The 13,278-nt window shown below is 39.1% G+C and overlaps 1 pseudogene; it reads right to left on the bottom strand.

The window, feature by feature from the left end:
• Window positions 1-11,630: 11,630 nt before the first annotated feature.
• LOC107575095 (putative gustatory receptor clone PTE03) lies at window positions 11,631-12,577 on the bottom strand (annotated as a pseudogene).
• Between the last annotated feature and the right edge of the window lie 701 nt (window positions 12,578-13,278).

Below are 13,278 nucleotides of genomic sequence, written 5' to 3'. Positions count from 1 at the left end.
GCAAACGAGAATAAATTCAATTTCTTTTACAGACAGGAAGAAAAAAAAAAGTTTCTTACTTATAGAAGAGTGAGAGAGAGGGAGGGAGAAAAAAAAAAGGAGGGGTGAGACATATCTGGAACATTCTCTTAACAAGACAGAGAATGTTTTCTAACAATAAGTTTCTCCCAAACTACAATACTGAGGTTGAACTTTTGAGGAAAACGCTGAGAATGGGTGCTCAAGCTACATTACTGTGTTGGGGTGTCTTACACTACATTATCCATAAGGCTTTGGGGATAGGTTACGTGCGCAACCTGGGAACTGAGTGGTTGAGAAATTTGAGTTATAATAGATTTGCACATGCAACTGAGTTAAGCAGTTGAACTGTTGTTCTCAATAAAACCTCATGAGTATGTGGGCATCGTGTGAGTGCTTAGTGACATGATGTCTGAAGTGCGTCGTGCCCACTGTAAAAATTTTTTTAAATTTTTTTAAATACAGAGACAACATGTCAATGTTTCAAGCTCTGGAATCATTTGATTTTAGCCAGCCCGCCTCATGGCCTCTGTGGCTCTAACGCTTCTCACGATTTCGGATCTCCACAAAGTTGGACAAAGAGGAAGGTGAGGTGCAAGTAATCACGCTGCTTTATGCCATGGGGAGAGGGGTTGAGACTATATTCACATTGTTTCGGTTCATGGAGCCTGCCCATTCCAGCGATTACAAGAAGCTGGTAGAAAAGTTTAACTAACATTTAATGCCACATAGGAACGCTATTCATGAACACGCACATTTTCACCAACGTTCTCAAACCAGGGGAATCGGTGGAAGCTTTTGTGAGAGGACTGTACGAGCTTGCAAAGCACTGTGAACTCAGGGCACAGAGAGAGAGATGAACAGATTCATGACAGACTGGTTATTGGAATAGCTGACCGTGGAGTGTCAAAGATTATGACACTTGAGAAAGCTCTGCAGATGGCATGACAAGCAGAGCGCATAAAAGAACGAATTCCAGAGAAGAGACACCCACAGATGTAGCCACACTGCAACAGTGGCACAGAGGATGGACACACCATCCCGGTAAGGGAACAAACAATGGACATCAAGGGGATAAACAGAGGAGAAACCATGTTCACGAGGTCCACGCGAATGCCCTGCATATAATAAGCAATGCCGTAAATGCAATAAATTCTGACATTTTGCTACAGCCTGCCAAAGCAAGGCTGTAAGAGCTTTACATGTGCAAGACAGAGAACAGGATGACTGGGAGGCATACTCTTGGCAATATTGAAAAAAGTGATTAAGCAAAACAGCTTCACAGACCAGGTGGCAATGTGAAAACAATGGGGACATTTTTTTGTGGAGAAACACAGTTCACCACCAGTTTTGGATATATGTAGTCAATGGACAATATTCAAACAACCTTTTTAGTAGAAGTGCGGCTTGTGCTATGGGACTGGTAGCTAGAGCAGACTACATTAGAGCAAAAGTGTTTGGGGAAATTGGCTGCCTGAACTGTAAACCTATAAAAACTGAACTGAAGCCTGACACACAACCTTACAGTTCATCTACACCACGCAGAGTGCCTTTTCCATTAATGCATAAAGTTGGCGAGGAGCTACAAAGGATGCAGTCCATGCAGATCATACGTGAAATCTCACAGCCCACTGACTGGTGTGCTCCTATGGTCCTAGTAGCCAAGAAGAATGGGAAAGTCAGAATATGTGTAGACTTAAAACACCTCAACAAAGCAGTAAAGAGAAAAATGTATGCTGCCTACTCGGGAGGATGTCACTGTAAAGCTGGCAGGAGCTACAGTCTTCTCAACTCTTGATGCATCATCAGGATTCTGGCAAATCCCATTCGATTACAGCACTTCATTGCTTACGACATTCATTACGCCAAGAGGCAGATTTTGTTCCTAGAGGCTCCCTTTTAGGATCATGTTGGCTCCTGAGATCTTCCAGAGTGAAATGGCCAGGCTACTAGAGGGACATGAGGGCTGTGTAGTAGTCATGGATGGCATTCTGGTTTATGGCAGGGATCAGGAGACACACAAAAATCTGGAGTTGGTCCTGCAGACAATCCTGGAGTCTGGGCTAAAGCTCAACAAAGACAAATGCCATTTCAGTAAGAAAGAACTCAGTTTCTTTGGACACATCATTAGCAGTGTTGGAATAAACCTGATCCCGACAAAGTGAATGCAACCACAGACTTGCCACACCCCAAAGCCATTACTCAACTCCGACAAGTACTACACGGTAAAATCAAGTTAAATTAACACTGCTCGGAGCATATATGGTCCCACTCTAAAAGAGTGTTAAAGTAACACTGAAGCAGTGTTAAAGTTAATGAAATAATTGTGATTAATTAAGTGCTGATTGAGCATTAGTGATGAACACCTGCTGTTAACAAGCAGAATCACTGAAGAAAAGAGAAACAAGAATTACAACTGACTTCAGCCATAGCCTTAGATTAAATCAACTGAAATAAAAGAAAACCATCAAATTTCTCAAGATCTCAGCAGAAGATGATTGAACAACTCTACAAACAGCATCACCAGCTTCATGCATTACTAACCAGTTAGACCAGGGATGCCGAACCCTGCTCCTGGCGATCGAGTGTCCTGCAAAGTTTAGCTCCCACTCTAATCAAAGACACCTGCCTTTAATTTTTAAGTGATCCTGAAGACCCTAATTAGTTGCTTCAGGTGTGTTTGATTATGGTTGGAGCTGAACTTTGCAGGATAGTCGATTGCCAGGAGCAGGGTTGGGCACCCCTGAGTTAGACTATCTAAAACAGAAGTTCTTTATTGATTTTTCAATTTACTGTTTTTGTGAATAGTGGTTGCTTTAGTTGCCTCTTGACCCTTTAAATTTAAGTTTCTTTTGGGCTGGCACAATTGTGTGTGTTAAACACATATGTGATTGCAAGGAACTTATGGTAAAATACTTTCATGTGTCTGAGTCTCTGTTTGCAATTGACCTAAAACTGTAGTGCTTTTGTTTTCTATATTGTTGCAATTATATGAGATAACAATGTGAGAAAACCCTTCTTAAATGATGAAAGATTTCAATTCTGGCACTCATAGACATGAAGAATCAGCATGTGAATCTCAGCAATGGTGACAAAATATTTTGATAATGTTTGTGATTTTTGAACGTCACAAAACAAGGCAGTAAAAATTCACAACAAAAAACAACAAAAATAAAAGCAAAAGAAAATACTAAGACAATGCAGCTGAATAAATTATTCATGTTGCAATGCATGCCATGGATGAGTTATGATTGGTGCAACCAATAAAGAATGTAACCCACTATTAGTCTCTGTAGCGAACTGGCAGTTTTATTAACCTGCCACTAGAAGTCGTTTTAGGAACATAAACAGGGTCTGAAGGAACTCTCTCTGCATTCCTGACTGCTGCAGAATGTTCCTGTGTGAGTTGTGGTAATGGTATATGTGCAGAACTGTCCATGTCAGTCTCTACAGAATCAGATCCTGTAGACCTCACCCACTGCAGATGATGCCTGTTCCGTCTGAGGATAGCTCCGCTTTGTGTTTGGATCAGGTAGGATCGTGGTTCCTTTGTGTGTTTCACTACTGTGCCTGATGTGCTGCATGTTGTCTCCCCATCCAACTCTAACAGCACCTGATCTCCTGGGTTTAAGTGGGGAAGTGTACGGGCAGAATGTATTTTGTCGAAGAGGTGCTTGTAAGCTGCTTTTTTGTCCTTGGCAGTGGACAGATTTGACGTGGATGCAAATTCCTCTCCAGGGCGGGCAGGGTAGTACGGATTTGGCGTCCCAGCATTAGCTGAGCGTGGCTTGCCCCGTAGCTGCAATTGGAGTGGCTCTGTAACTCAAAAGAGCCAGTTGAGGGCCAGGCTGGCGCAGAATGTGCTTTGCAGTCCCAACAGCCCGCTCAACAGCCCCATTTGACTGTGGGTAGTGAGGATTGCTAGTAATGTGTTGGATGCCCCAGCTCTTGCAAAAGTCTGCAAAGTCCAAGCTACTAAACTTGAGTACCGTTATCTGAATGAAGTTCTGTTGGAATCATATCATACCCCATATCATGAACATCCCTTTTAGGCTAGCAATCACGCTGCGACTGCGAGTACCGTTATCTGAATGAAGTTCTGTTGGAATCATATCATACCCCATATCACGAACATCCCTTTTAGGCTAGCAATCACGCTGCGACTGCGAGTACCGTTATCTGAATGAAGTTCTGTTGGAATCATATCATACCCCATATCACGAACATCCCTTTTAGGCTAGCAATCACGCTGCGACTGCTAGTGAGGTGCAAATGAGCAATTTCAATGTCTCTAGAGTAGAAATCCATGACCACCAAATAGTTTTTTCCTACATGTTCGCACAAATCCGCACCAACTGTGTGCCAGGGACCGGGAGGAAGTAAAGTGGTGACTAGAGGCTCTTTTCTCTGGGTAGGTTTGTGCTCTTGGCAAAAAGCACATTGCGATACTTTAGCATGAATATCAGCTCCGATGCCAGGCCACCAGACTGACATTTTAGCTCGTTCTCTGCATTTGTTTAGCCCTTGGTGACCGTCATGCAACCGAGCAAGGATCTCTCGTCGTTGTGTGGTGGGAATTACAATCCATGTAAGAGCAGTCCCTCCACCCTGGACAATGATGCTCGTTCAGCATGGTATGCTTTAAGTTCCAATGGCACATGGTGTGGCCAACCATCTTTTATGAATTGCATTACCTCCCTCATGATGCGGTCAATCGAGGTGGACTTGCGAATGACATTTAACTTAGGTTCCGAAATTGGCCTAGTCTGGATCACAGTCTCAACATAAGCTCGCACATCCTCTTCCGTCTCTGAAGTGTCTGGCCCTGCAAGGGGGTTGCGTGACAACGTATCGGCTACAACTAGGGACTTGCCTGGGACATGTATCGCTTTAACGCTGGACCGCATCAGGCACATCAGCAGACGTTGACAGCACAGTGGTGTTTTGTCCAGATCATTAGTGTTAATTAGGGGAGCCAGGGGCTTGTGGTCCGTTTGCAGTGTAAACTCACTAAGACCCAACAAATAACAGGCGAAACGCTCACAAGCCCAAACTGCAGCCAGACATTCTTTCTCAATTTGAGAGTACTTCAATTTAGCAGCTGAGAGGGTTCTGGAGCAGAAGGCTACAGGAAGGGTCTTGTCACCGTGAGTTTGCAGCAGAGTGGCACCCAGCCCGAAGCTGCTGGCATCAGCGGACCAGATGGTAGGTTTTGTTATGTCATAGAAGGCTAAAACTGGAGCTGAGGACAGCATCATCTTTATGGAATTGAAGGCCTGCTGCTGTTGTGTGTCCCACAGCCATGCAGAATTTTTCTTGAGGAGTTCATTGAGGGGGTGTAACACTGTGGACAAGCCAGGCAGGAACTTTTTTAAAGGTAATTTACCATACCTACACAGTAAAATCCCAAGTGTTAAATTAACACTGCTCGGAGCAAATATGGCCCCACTCAGAAAGAGTGTTAAAGTAACACTGAACCAGTGTTAAAGTTAATGAGATAATTATGTGATTAATTAAGTGCTGATTGATCATTAGTGATGAACAGCTGCTGTTAACAAGCAGAATCACTGAAGAAAAGAGAAACAAGAATTACAACTGACTTTAGCCACAACCTTATATTAAATGAACTGAAATAAAAGACAAGAAATCTCTCAAGATCTCAGCAGAAGATGATTAATAATCTCCACAAACAGCACCACCAGCTTCGCACATTTTGAATTTTTGTTTGTCATGCGTCTAAAAGTTTATTATTAAGAATTAACAGAGATTTAGACGTTAATGTTTATTGAAAATAATAAAATCTGAAGTCACCGTTGTGGAGATAAGCATTTGCTTTAGTTGGGCTCTTGACCTTTTAACATAATATTTACTCTGGTTGGTGTAATTGTATTTATGAAACACATTTGTTATGGAAAGAAAAACTAAGAGAAAATGTGTTCAGATTATATTGACAGTTTTTTTTTGATGGTGACATTGTTGTCATGAAGCAGCCAGGTTGACTGATGTAATATCTTTCTAAATAATAGAAAGAGTTTTAAAATAATTTTGCACACCAGTTTAGAACATCTGCTCTGTTTAGACACACAGACATCAATAATCAGCATATGAATCTGAACAATGGTGATGATCATCAGATAGATTCATGTTGCATTGCATTCTGGGAACATTGGTTATGCCATAGGGTTGTAACGGGGTTCAGGTTGTGGCACTTTCCAGGGCCCCATAATGTCGTCATGACATAACTCGTAGTGACCGACAGATAGGGAACGTCTCGGTTTCGTATGTAACCCTCGCTCCTTGATGGAGGGAACAGAGACATTATGTCCCCTTGCCACAACCTCGAACCCAAACCATCGCTGGCGGCCATGGACAAGTTCTCGGCTCCTCAGCATAAAACCTGAAGAGTGGATGCACCTGTTGCCTATTTATACCCGTATGCATGGGGAGTGGCTCAGGTATGCAAAATCCACTAGCCAAATTTCATTGGCATTTTCTCTTAAAGTCAGAGATGATTGGGGCTCCCAAGTAAATCCTCATAATGTCTTCACAACATAACGTCTCCGTTCCCTCCATCAGGGAACGAGGGCTACGTACGTAACCGAGACGTTCTCTTTCATGCCTTAAGCTATCAAATACACACAAGTTTATGTTAAACACACACGAGTTACAAAAACAGTCAGGTAACAGGATGATGTGAGCAGTGTGGAGTAGAGGAGACTGGCTTGGTCGGTCTCAGTAGCCATGGCGACGGGATGTGACGTCTCCGTTCCCTCTTTCAGGGAACGAGGGTTACATACGTAAACAATGTTCCCTCTCATTTTTTTTCTTGCTGAGCAAAACTTTTCTCTATTGGGCGGACATTTCGGCCACCTGAGCAAAAACATTCTGTATACCAGATTTGTACAGTGCGCGCACAAAAAAAGTGTGTAACTTTTAACTTTTAAGTCCGCATGAAATCAAAATTGACTTTATTTACTTTACTAGCGCACATTGCTAGTCTTGATGTGAACAATTAATCCATGCAAGTTAATCCGCGGAAAAAAAAATGTTTGTCTTGGTAATCTTTAATCAAAATCTGAGCATTTACTTCTGCTCTGGAATGGCATTCCTTCTCTGATGATGTCAGTTTGACGGCTTGGGCAAAACATCCTTAAACACCCATCAAACCGTTAGTTTGCTATGAGAGAGAGACTGAGAGGAGGAGCGCAAAAATAAAACTACGCACTCTCCTCAATATTCCGTTTCAGCTGGAAATATGTCACTTCACTGAAATAAAGTTGAGGATGCGCGTCCGATATAGACATTCATAGAACCTCCGTACAAGGTTAAAAACTATAGTTCAGATGTGGTCAGTGGACATTATTTTCAGCATCATTTAAGGTTCATTTAGACATAATTTATACTGTTTCTGGACCAAATAAACACTCTCAGTGATGCATTAGATTTAAACTCGTGTTATTTCAATGTAATTTCCATTTGTAATTGCAAAGCAACTCAAAGACACAAAATCATGGAAATAAAAGAATCTTCTCTGAAACAGTGTTGAAGTTTATGAGATAATTAAATGATCAAATAACTGATGATTGAGCATTTGGTAAAATCTCAAGATCTCAACAGTGGATGATTAAAGGGGTCATATGATGTTGCTAAAAAAAACATTAGTTTGTGTATTTGGTGTAATGAAATGTGTTTATGCGGTTTAAAGTAAAAAAAACACATTATTTTCCACATACTGTACATTATTGTTTCTGTTCTATGCCCAGCCTTTTTAAAACGCGTCGATTTTTACAAAGCTCATCGGTCTGAAAAGCGAGGTGTGCTCTGATTGGCCGAATACCGCAAGCGTGTGAGGTTACGCCCCTGACCATACTGTGATGCCGTGTCTCGGCCGGCGCGACTAGACAAAAAAAACATGAAAACCCATTACAAACGAGGCATTTGTTGCATCCAGTGGGGACATAATTACTGATTATAATGACTTATACTGTCGTTGCATCGCGCCGCGTAAACATAAAATCATGTCTGCATTTGTGATCGGAGAAATGACAAACAAGCGCTACTCTACACTGCTCAAAACTCACGTTTGAATCATCGGTGGCAAATCCTTTAAATGAAAACGTACTTACAGACTGTGAGTCAGAACAGCCGGCATTGTAGTCTACTCTACCAGGATCAAGAAACAGTCCTCCATAAAATGTGCTGCACACAAATTAATATTTGGGTTGAACTGTTCTGGAACAGTGTTGTAAATACAACTTAACCACTGATTTCTAGTCGTGTCCTCTTTTAGAAGACCAAACAAAGTAGTTTCGCTTTCACAACGAAACACACGGTGGCCTAGCGTGAGCGGAGGCGGGCGGGCTTGAGAAAGGCGCGGCCAGTGGATTCGACGAAGGAACGGCAACCACATGTGACGACCCCGGACTGGACTCCGCTTCGTCCACGGTGAAAGCCGATCCGGCGATCCACAGCACTAAGTCAATGTATTCCCTCAACGACCAGCACAGATCAGCTCTAGGCATGACGAAGCGGATATCGTCCTCTTTTGGAAGACCAAACAAAGTAGATTTGCTTTCAACGAAACACACAGCTCTTCACGACATGGAGGCAGCAACAATACTACAGCGAGAATAAAAGTTATGCCTTCTTTCTTTGCGTGAACATTTGGGCGGCGTTAAGCAAATCTTTCCATATCGTGACATAGACATGTGGGGGCGTGTTAGAACGAGCCGTTTTAGGTAGGCGTGGTTAACTTTTAAATTTGATAAAGAAAATCTCTTTGGATTTGAGACTTTAGTCTTTGCAACTTTACAGATATTCTTTATGCACCAAGAGCTTGTAACACTCCAAAGAGAAAGGAAAAATTTAAATCTCATCATATGACCCCTTTAAACATCTCCACAAACAGTATCACCAGCTTCACTCATTAGATTGACTTCATTTCTGTCATCTAGAGAAGCTCTTATTGAGAATTAACAGAGGTTTAGATGTTGGTATTTGTTTCATTTGAAGTCACCATTGTCGGGGACAGTGTTTGCTTTAGTTGTAATTGTGTTTTTGTGAAGCGCAATAGTTGCTGCGGAAGAGGCCAAAATAAAATGAAATCAGATGTTGTTAGCTTCTTGAGGATGATGACAAAATGAGCATCTGCTGTTGTGCATTTCAACTTTGTTTTATATTTGGTATTTACAGCCAAGACAGCTTGTGAAGTTGCAGTACTGGCACCAAGAGCAAAATAATCGTTTATTTTGAAGAACAAAACGCATGACCTATTTTAAGTCAATGCTTCGTACAGTCACAAACAGACAACAAGATTTTGCACATGAATCACAACAACGGTGACAATCAAAGCAAAAAAGTTTGGGATTTAAGAATGAGTTTGTACTATGAAGCCACCCATCATGCATTGCAGCATGAAGCTTTTTTGTTTGTTCTGATTAAACGCAAAATTGATTTCCGTGCGCTCGAAAGACTTTTTTCAGTTACAACAGCCAAAGAAAAGCTGACTAAAAGTATGAAGACTAAGATTAGATTTTCCCAACTAAAGCAAACACTGTCCACGACAATGGTGACTTCAAATGAAACACAAATACCAACATCTAAACCTCTGTTAATTCTCAATAAGAGCTTCTCTAGATGTCTGACAGAAAGAAAGTCAATCTAATGAGTGATGCTGGTGATGCTGTTTGTGGAGATGTTTAATCTCCTCTGCTGAGATCTTGAGAGATTTAATGTCTTTTATTTGCAGTTGATTTTCCCAAATGTTCAATCATCAGTTAATTGAGCATTTAATTATCACATAAACGTCAACACTGTTTCAGTGAAGATTCTTTTATTTCCATGATTTGTGGACAAACACAGTGTCTTTGAGTTGCTTTGCTATTACAAATGGAAATTACATTGAAATAACACGAGTTTAAATCTAATGCATCTCTGAGAGTGTTTATTTGGTACAGAAACAGTATAAATTATGTCTAAATGAACCTTAAATGATGTTGAAAATAATGTCCACTGACCACATTTTAACTAGTTTTTAACCTTGTACGGAGGTTCTATGAACGTATATATTGGACACGCAGAACACGTAAAAAAAAAGACGTCATAAAAACTTTCATTCTGGCTCCTCAGTGGACATCTTTTCAACGTGTGCAGACTTCAAAAAGACGTCCACTGGACGTAACTTTGCCCAGTGAGAAATGATTAATTAAATCCCATTGATTAAAATCCTGCTATCAAATGCTTCATTCTACTGGTCATCTTCAGCGCGCGCAGCTCAAAACAGAAATGCAGAACATTAATAACTACTGTCATATACATAATGTTATAATGAGAGCACTATTGTAAAACATGTTGTGAATTCTTAGGGCTTCGCTGACATTTCATGTTAACTATCTTTTAATCAAAACATAAAACATTATTTACTCCGTTATCTGCAAGGCGTCCGTTACACATTTTCCTTGTGTGTTAACGTAATTATGACTGTCGAATGTCTGACTTGACTCTTGGTAATGTATTTTGCCCTGCCCCCAAAACATATGATTCGACTATCAGTCGACTATCGGCAAGATTCGAAAACTCCGATTCGACTATGAAAATCCTAAGTTGGGGACACCGCTAATTTCAAGGCTTCGGTCACTTTTGACCACAAAGGAGGCAAGTGGGACTCCTACACAAAGAGGGCCAGAGGGTTAAGGAATATTTACCAGAATTTATTTACCAAAAATTTTTTTTAAATACACAACACATTATTTATGAAAAAAAAATTATTATTATTTTTTAAAATCAATTAATTAGTGATACTTTTTATTATTAAAATGTAATGAGACAATTAAAATGGAATCCAGAAAGTTAATGTTAAACACAGCTTTTGTTAAAAATAAAACCAAACTTAAACTTTTCATAAATTGAGGTTAAAATGTGTAAGTTCCATGACTTCGATTAATTATACATGTTATTTTGATTAATATACTTTTTTATTTAACCATTAAAACAGAGTCTAAAAAAAATGAAATAGAAAAAAATGGAATTCAGAAAAGTTAAAATGAAACAGAATTCGGGAAACAATAAAACAGACTTTTATAGGGTTTACATGTATATACATTTATATATTTTATATTGTATATACATTTATTTAATATATAAACATAACCTATTTTTCTTAAATATATACATGCATGTGCTTGTATTTATATATACATAATAAATATACATAGTACACACTCATTTAGTATGTAAACAAAACCTTTTATTTTTATTTTGGACGTGATTAATCGCGATTAATCGTTTGACACCACTAATATATATATAACCTATATATCAATTTATATACATATATATTATATTGCATATATTAATTTTACAGGCAATGTCCGGTATCTGATATATTTGGGATCTGAGAGGTGACCGAGGGTCTGAACCATGTCATGAATCCAGTAACTGGCTAAATTAGAAATAAAATATATAGTAAATATATAATTGAGGCAAAGATTTACAGTAAAACACAAAGTCTCAAATTCACAGGTTCATAAAATGTAATGTACATCACGATTACATAATTTATACAATACAATCGTACAATCATTGAACTTTGTTAACATTCTGTGCAACATCTGTTACAGCTGTTTGCAAGCTTTTATAATCCATATAATTTTTTTGCGAATTTTAGGAAAATTCAAACCATAAACAAGAGGGTTCAGGATGGGTGGTACGATGAGAAAATCTAATGAAAGAATGATTGACAGCCCTATAGGGAGTTCCAAAGTTGCAACCCGACTCAAAGTGACCTCGCAAAAAATAGCTACTGGACCTCGCAAAAAAGAGCTACTGAGAAATTTAAGAGGATCACTATGTGTGGAATACAAGTTTGATATGCTTTTCTCCTGAAATCTAGTGAGCTTTTTCTACAAATTATAAGGATTTTAACATAAGAGTATAATATAAAACTTAAAGGCATGATAACAGTTGTGGTCAGTATGAAAAAGCCAAAAACATTATTAACAATAGTGTTTGCACAAGAAAGCTTGACAATTTCCCAGTTGTGACAGTACACCTTCCACAGTTTGTTACCACACATCGGGAGTCTGGCATTTAATATACAAGCAATACCAATACAAAGCATCGAATAAATCCAGCTTATAGATATTAAAACAGATAAAATCCTGGGGGTCATTATGTTGTTGTATTGTAATGGTTTACTGATTGCTACATACCTGTCAAATGCCATTAACATTAATATTGTGTTTTCATTTGATGCATATGAAAAAATGACAAAAGCCTGTAAGATACATGCTGCACGAGAGATTAAGTGTGTATCAGACAGCAAGTCTGTCAGTAACCTCGGGAAAAAAGCAGCTGTTCCAAACACAGAGTTGACGGATAAACATGAAATCAGAATGTACATGGGCTGGTGCAATGTCCTTTCCAGAAAAATGGCAAAAATAATAAGGGCATTAAAGAATACAATAGCACAATATAGAATAAATCCCAAACCGAATAAAGCATATCTTATGTATCCAATATTTTCAAACAACATCAAGTAAAAATATGTTCCATTTTCCATTTTCCATTAACCAAAGAATGGATTCATTGACCTGAGGATGAGAACAGAAAAAGTTAATGTGATCTTTATGCATCTTAAATATAAACAGTTTTGATGGTAATCAGCTTTAGATAACCACAATGTTTTATAATACATCATGAATATAAAGTACTGTATGAATTATTAAATCTGTTAAACAATATACATGTGATTGCATTAACAGAAATACCTTCTGTGATATGATCTGAAATTACCATCACTTCATCTTCAAATAATGTGTGAATGTGCAGAGAATTAGTTCTACTTGTGCTGTGGTTTAGAAGAACTAAGAGTCGCCAGTACATGCTGTTTTTTATAGTATAAAACAGTCTCTGGAGACCTCTCTGCTGTGCTTGATTTGCATAAACAGCACAGACTCCTAGAATCCTTCAAACAGGTTGTATGGCACAGTGGGTAAAACTCTTGTAACTCAAAACTTACTGATTAAACTGCAAGCTATTGTTGCAAACAATTTGCTACAAAATGCATATTTTTACACACTTACACTTGAAAATGTGCAGTGTGGTGGGCAAACACAACTAATCAGGTCTGTAAACTTTTGGAAAGACATTTTATTTTAAATGAAGTTCCAATATAATATTTAAAGTGTCTGGGGCATATGGTTCTCTTGGGTAGATTTGCAGACAAGGTTGCACTATTTTTTCTCAGTTGTATTTGTCTTT

The sequence above is a fragment of the Sinocyclocheilus grahami genome, unplaced genomic scaffold (genome assembly GCF_001515645.1).
Source record: "Sinocyclocheilus grahami isolate Dianchi unplaced genomic scaffold, SAMN03320097.WGS_v1.1 scaffold2461.1, whole genome shotgun sequence".
Lineage (NCBI taxonomy): Eukaryota > Metazoa > Chordata > Actinopteri > Cypriniformes > Cyprinidae > Sinocyclocheilus > Sinocyclocheilus grahami.
This window is presented reverse-complemented; position numbering and strand designations above follow the sequence as displayed.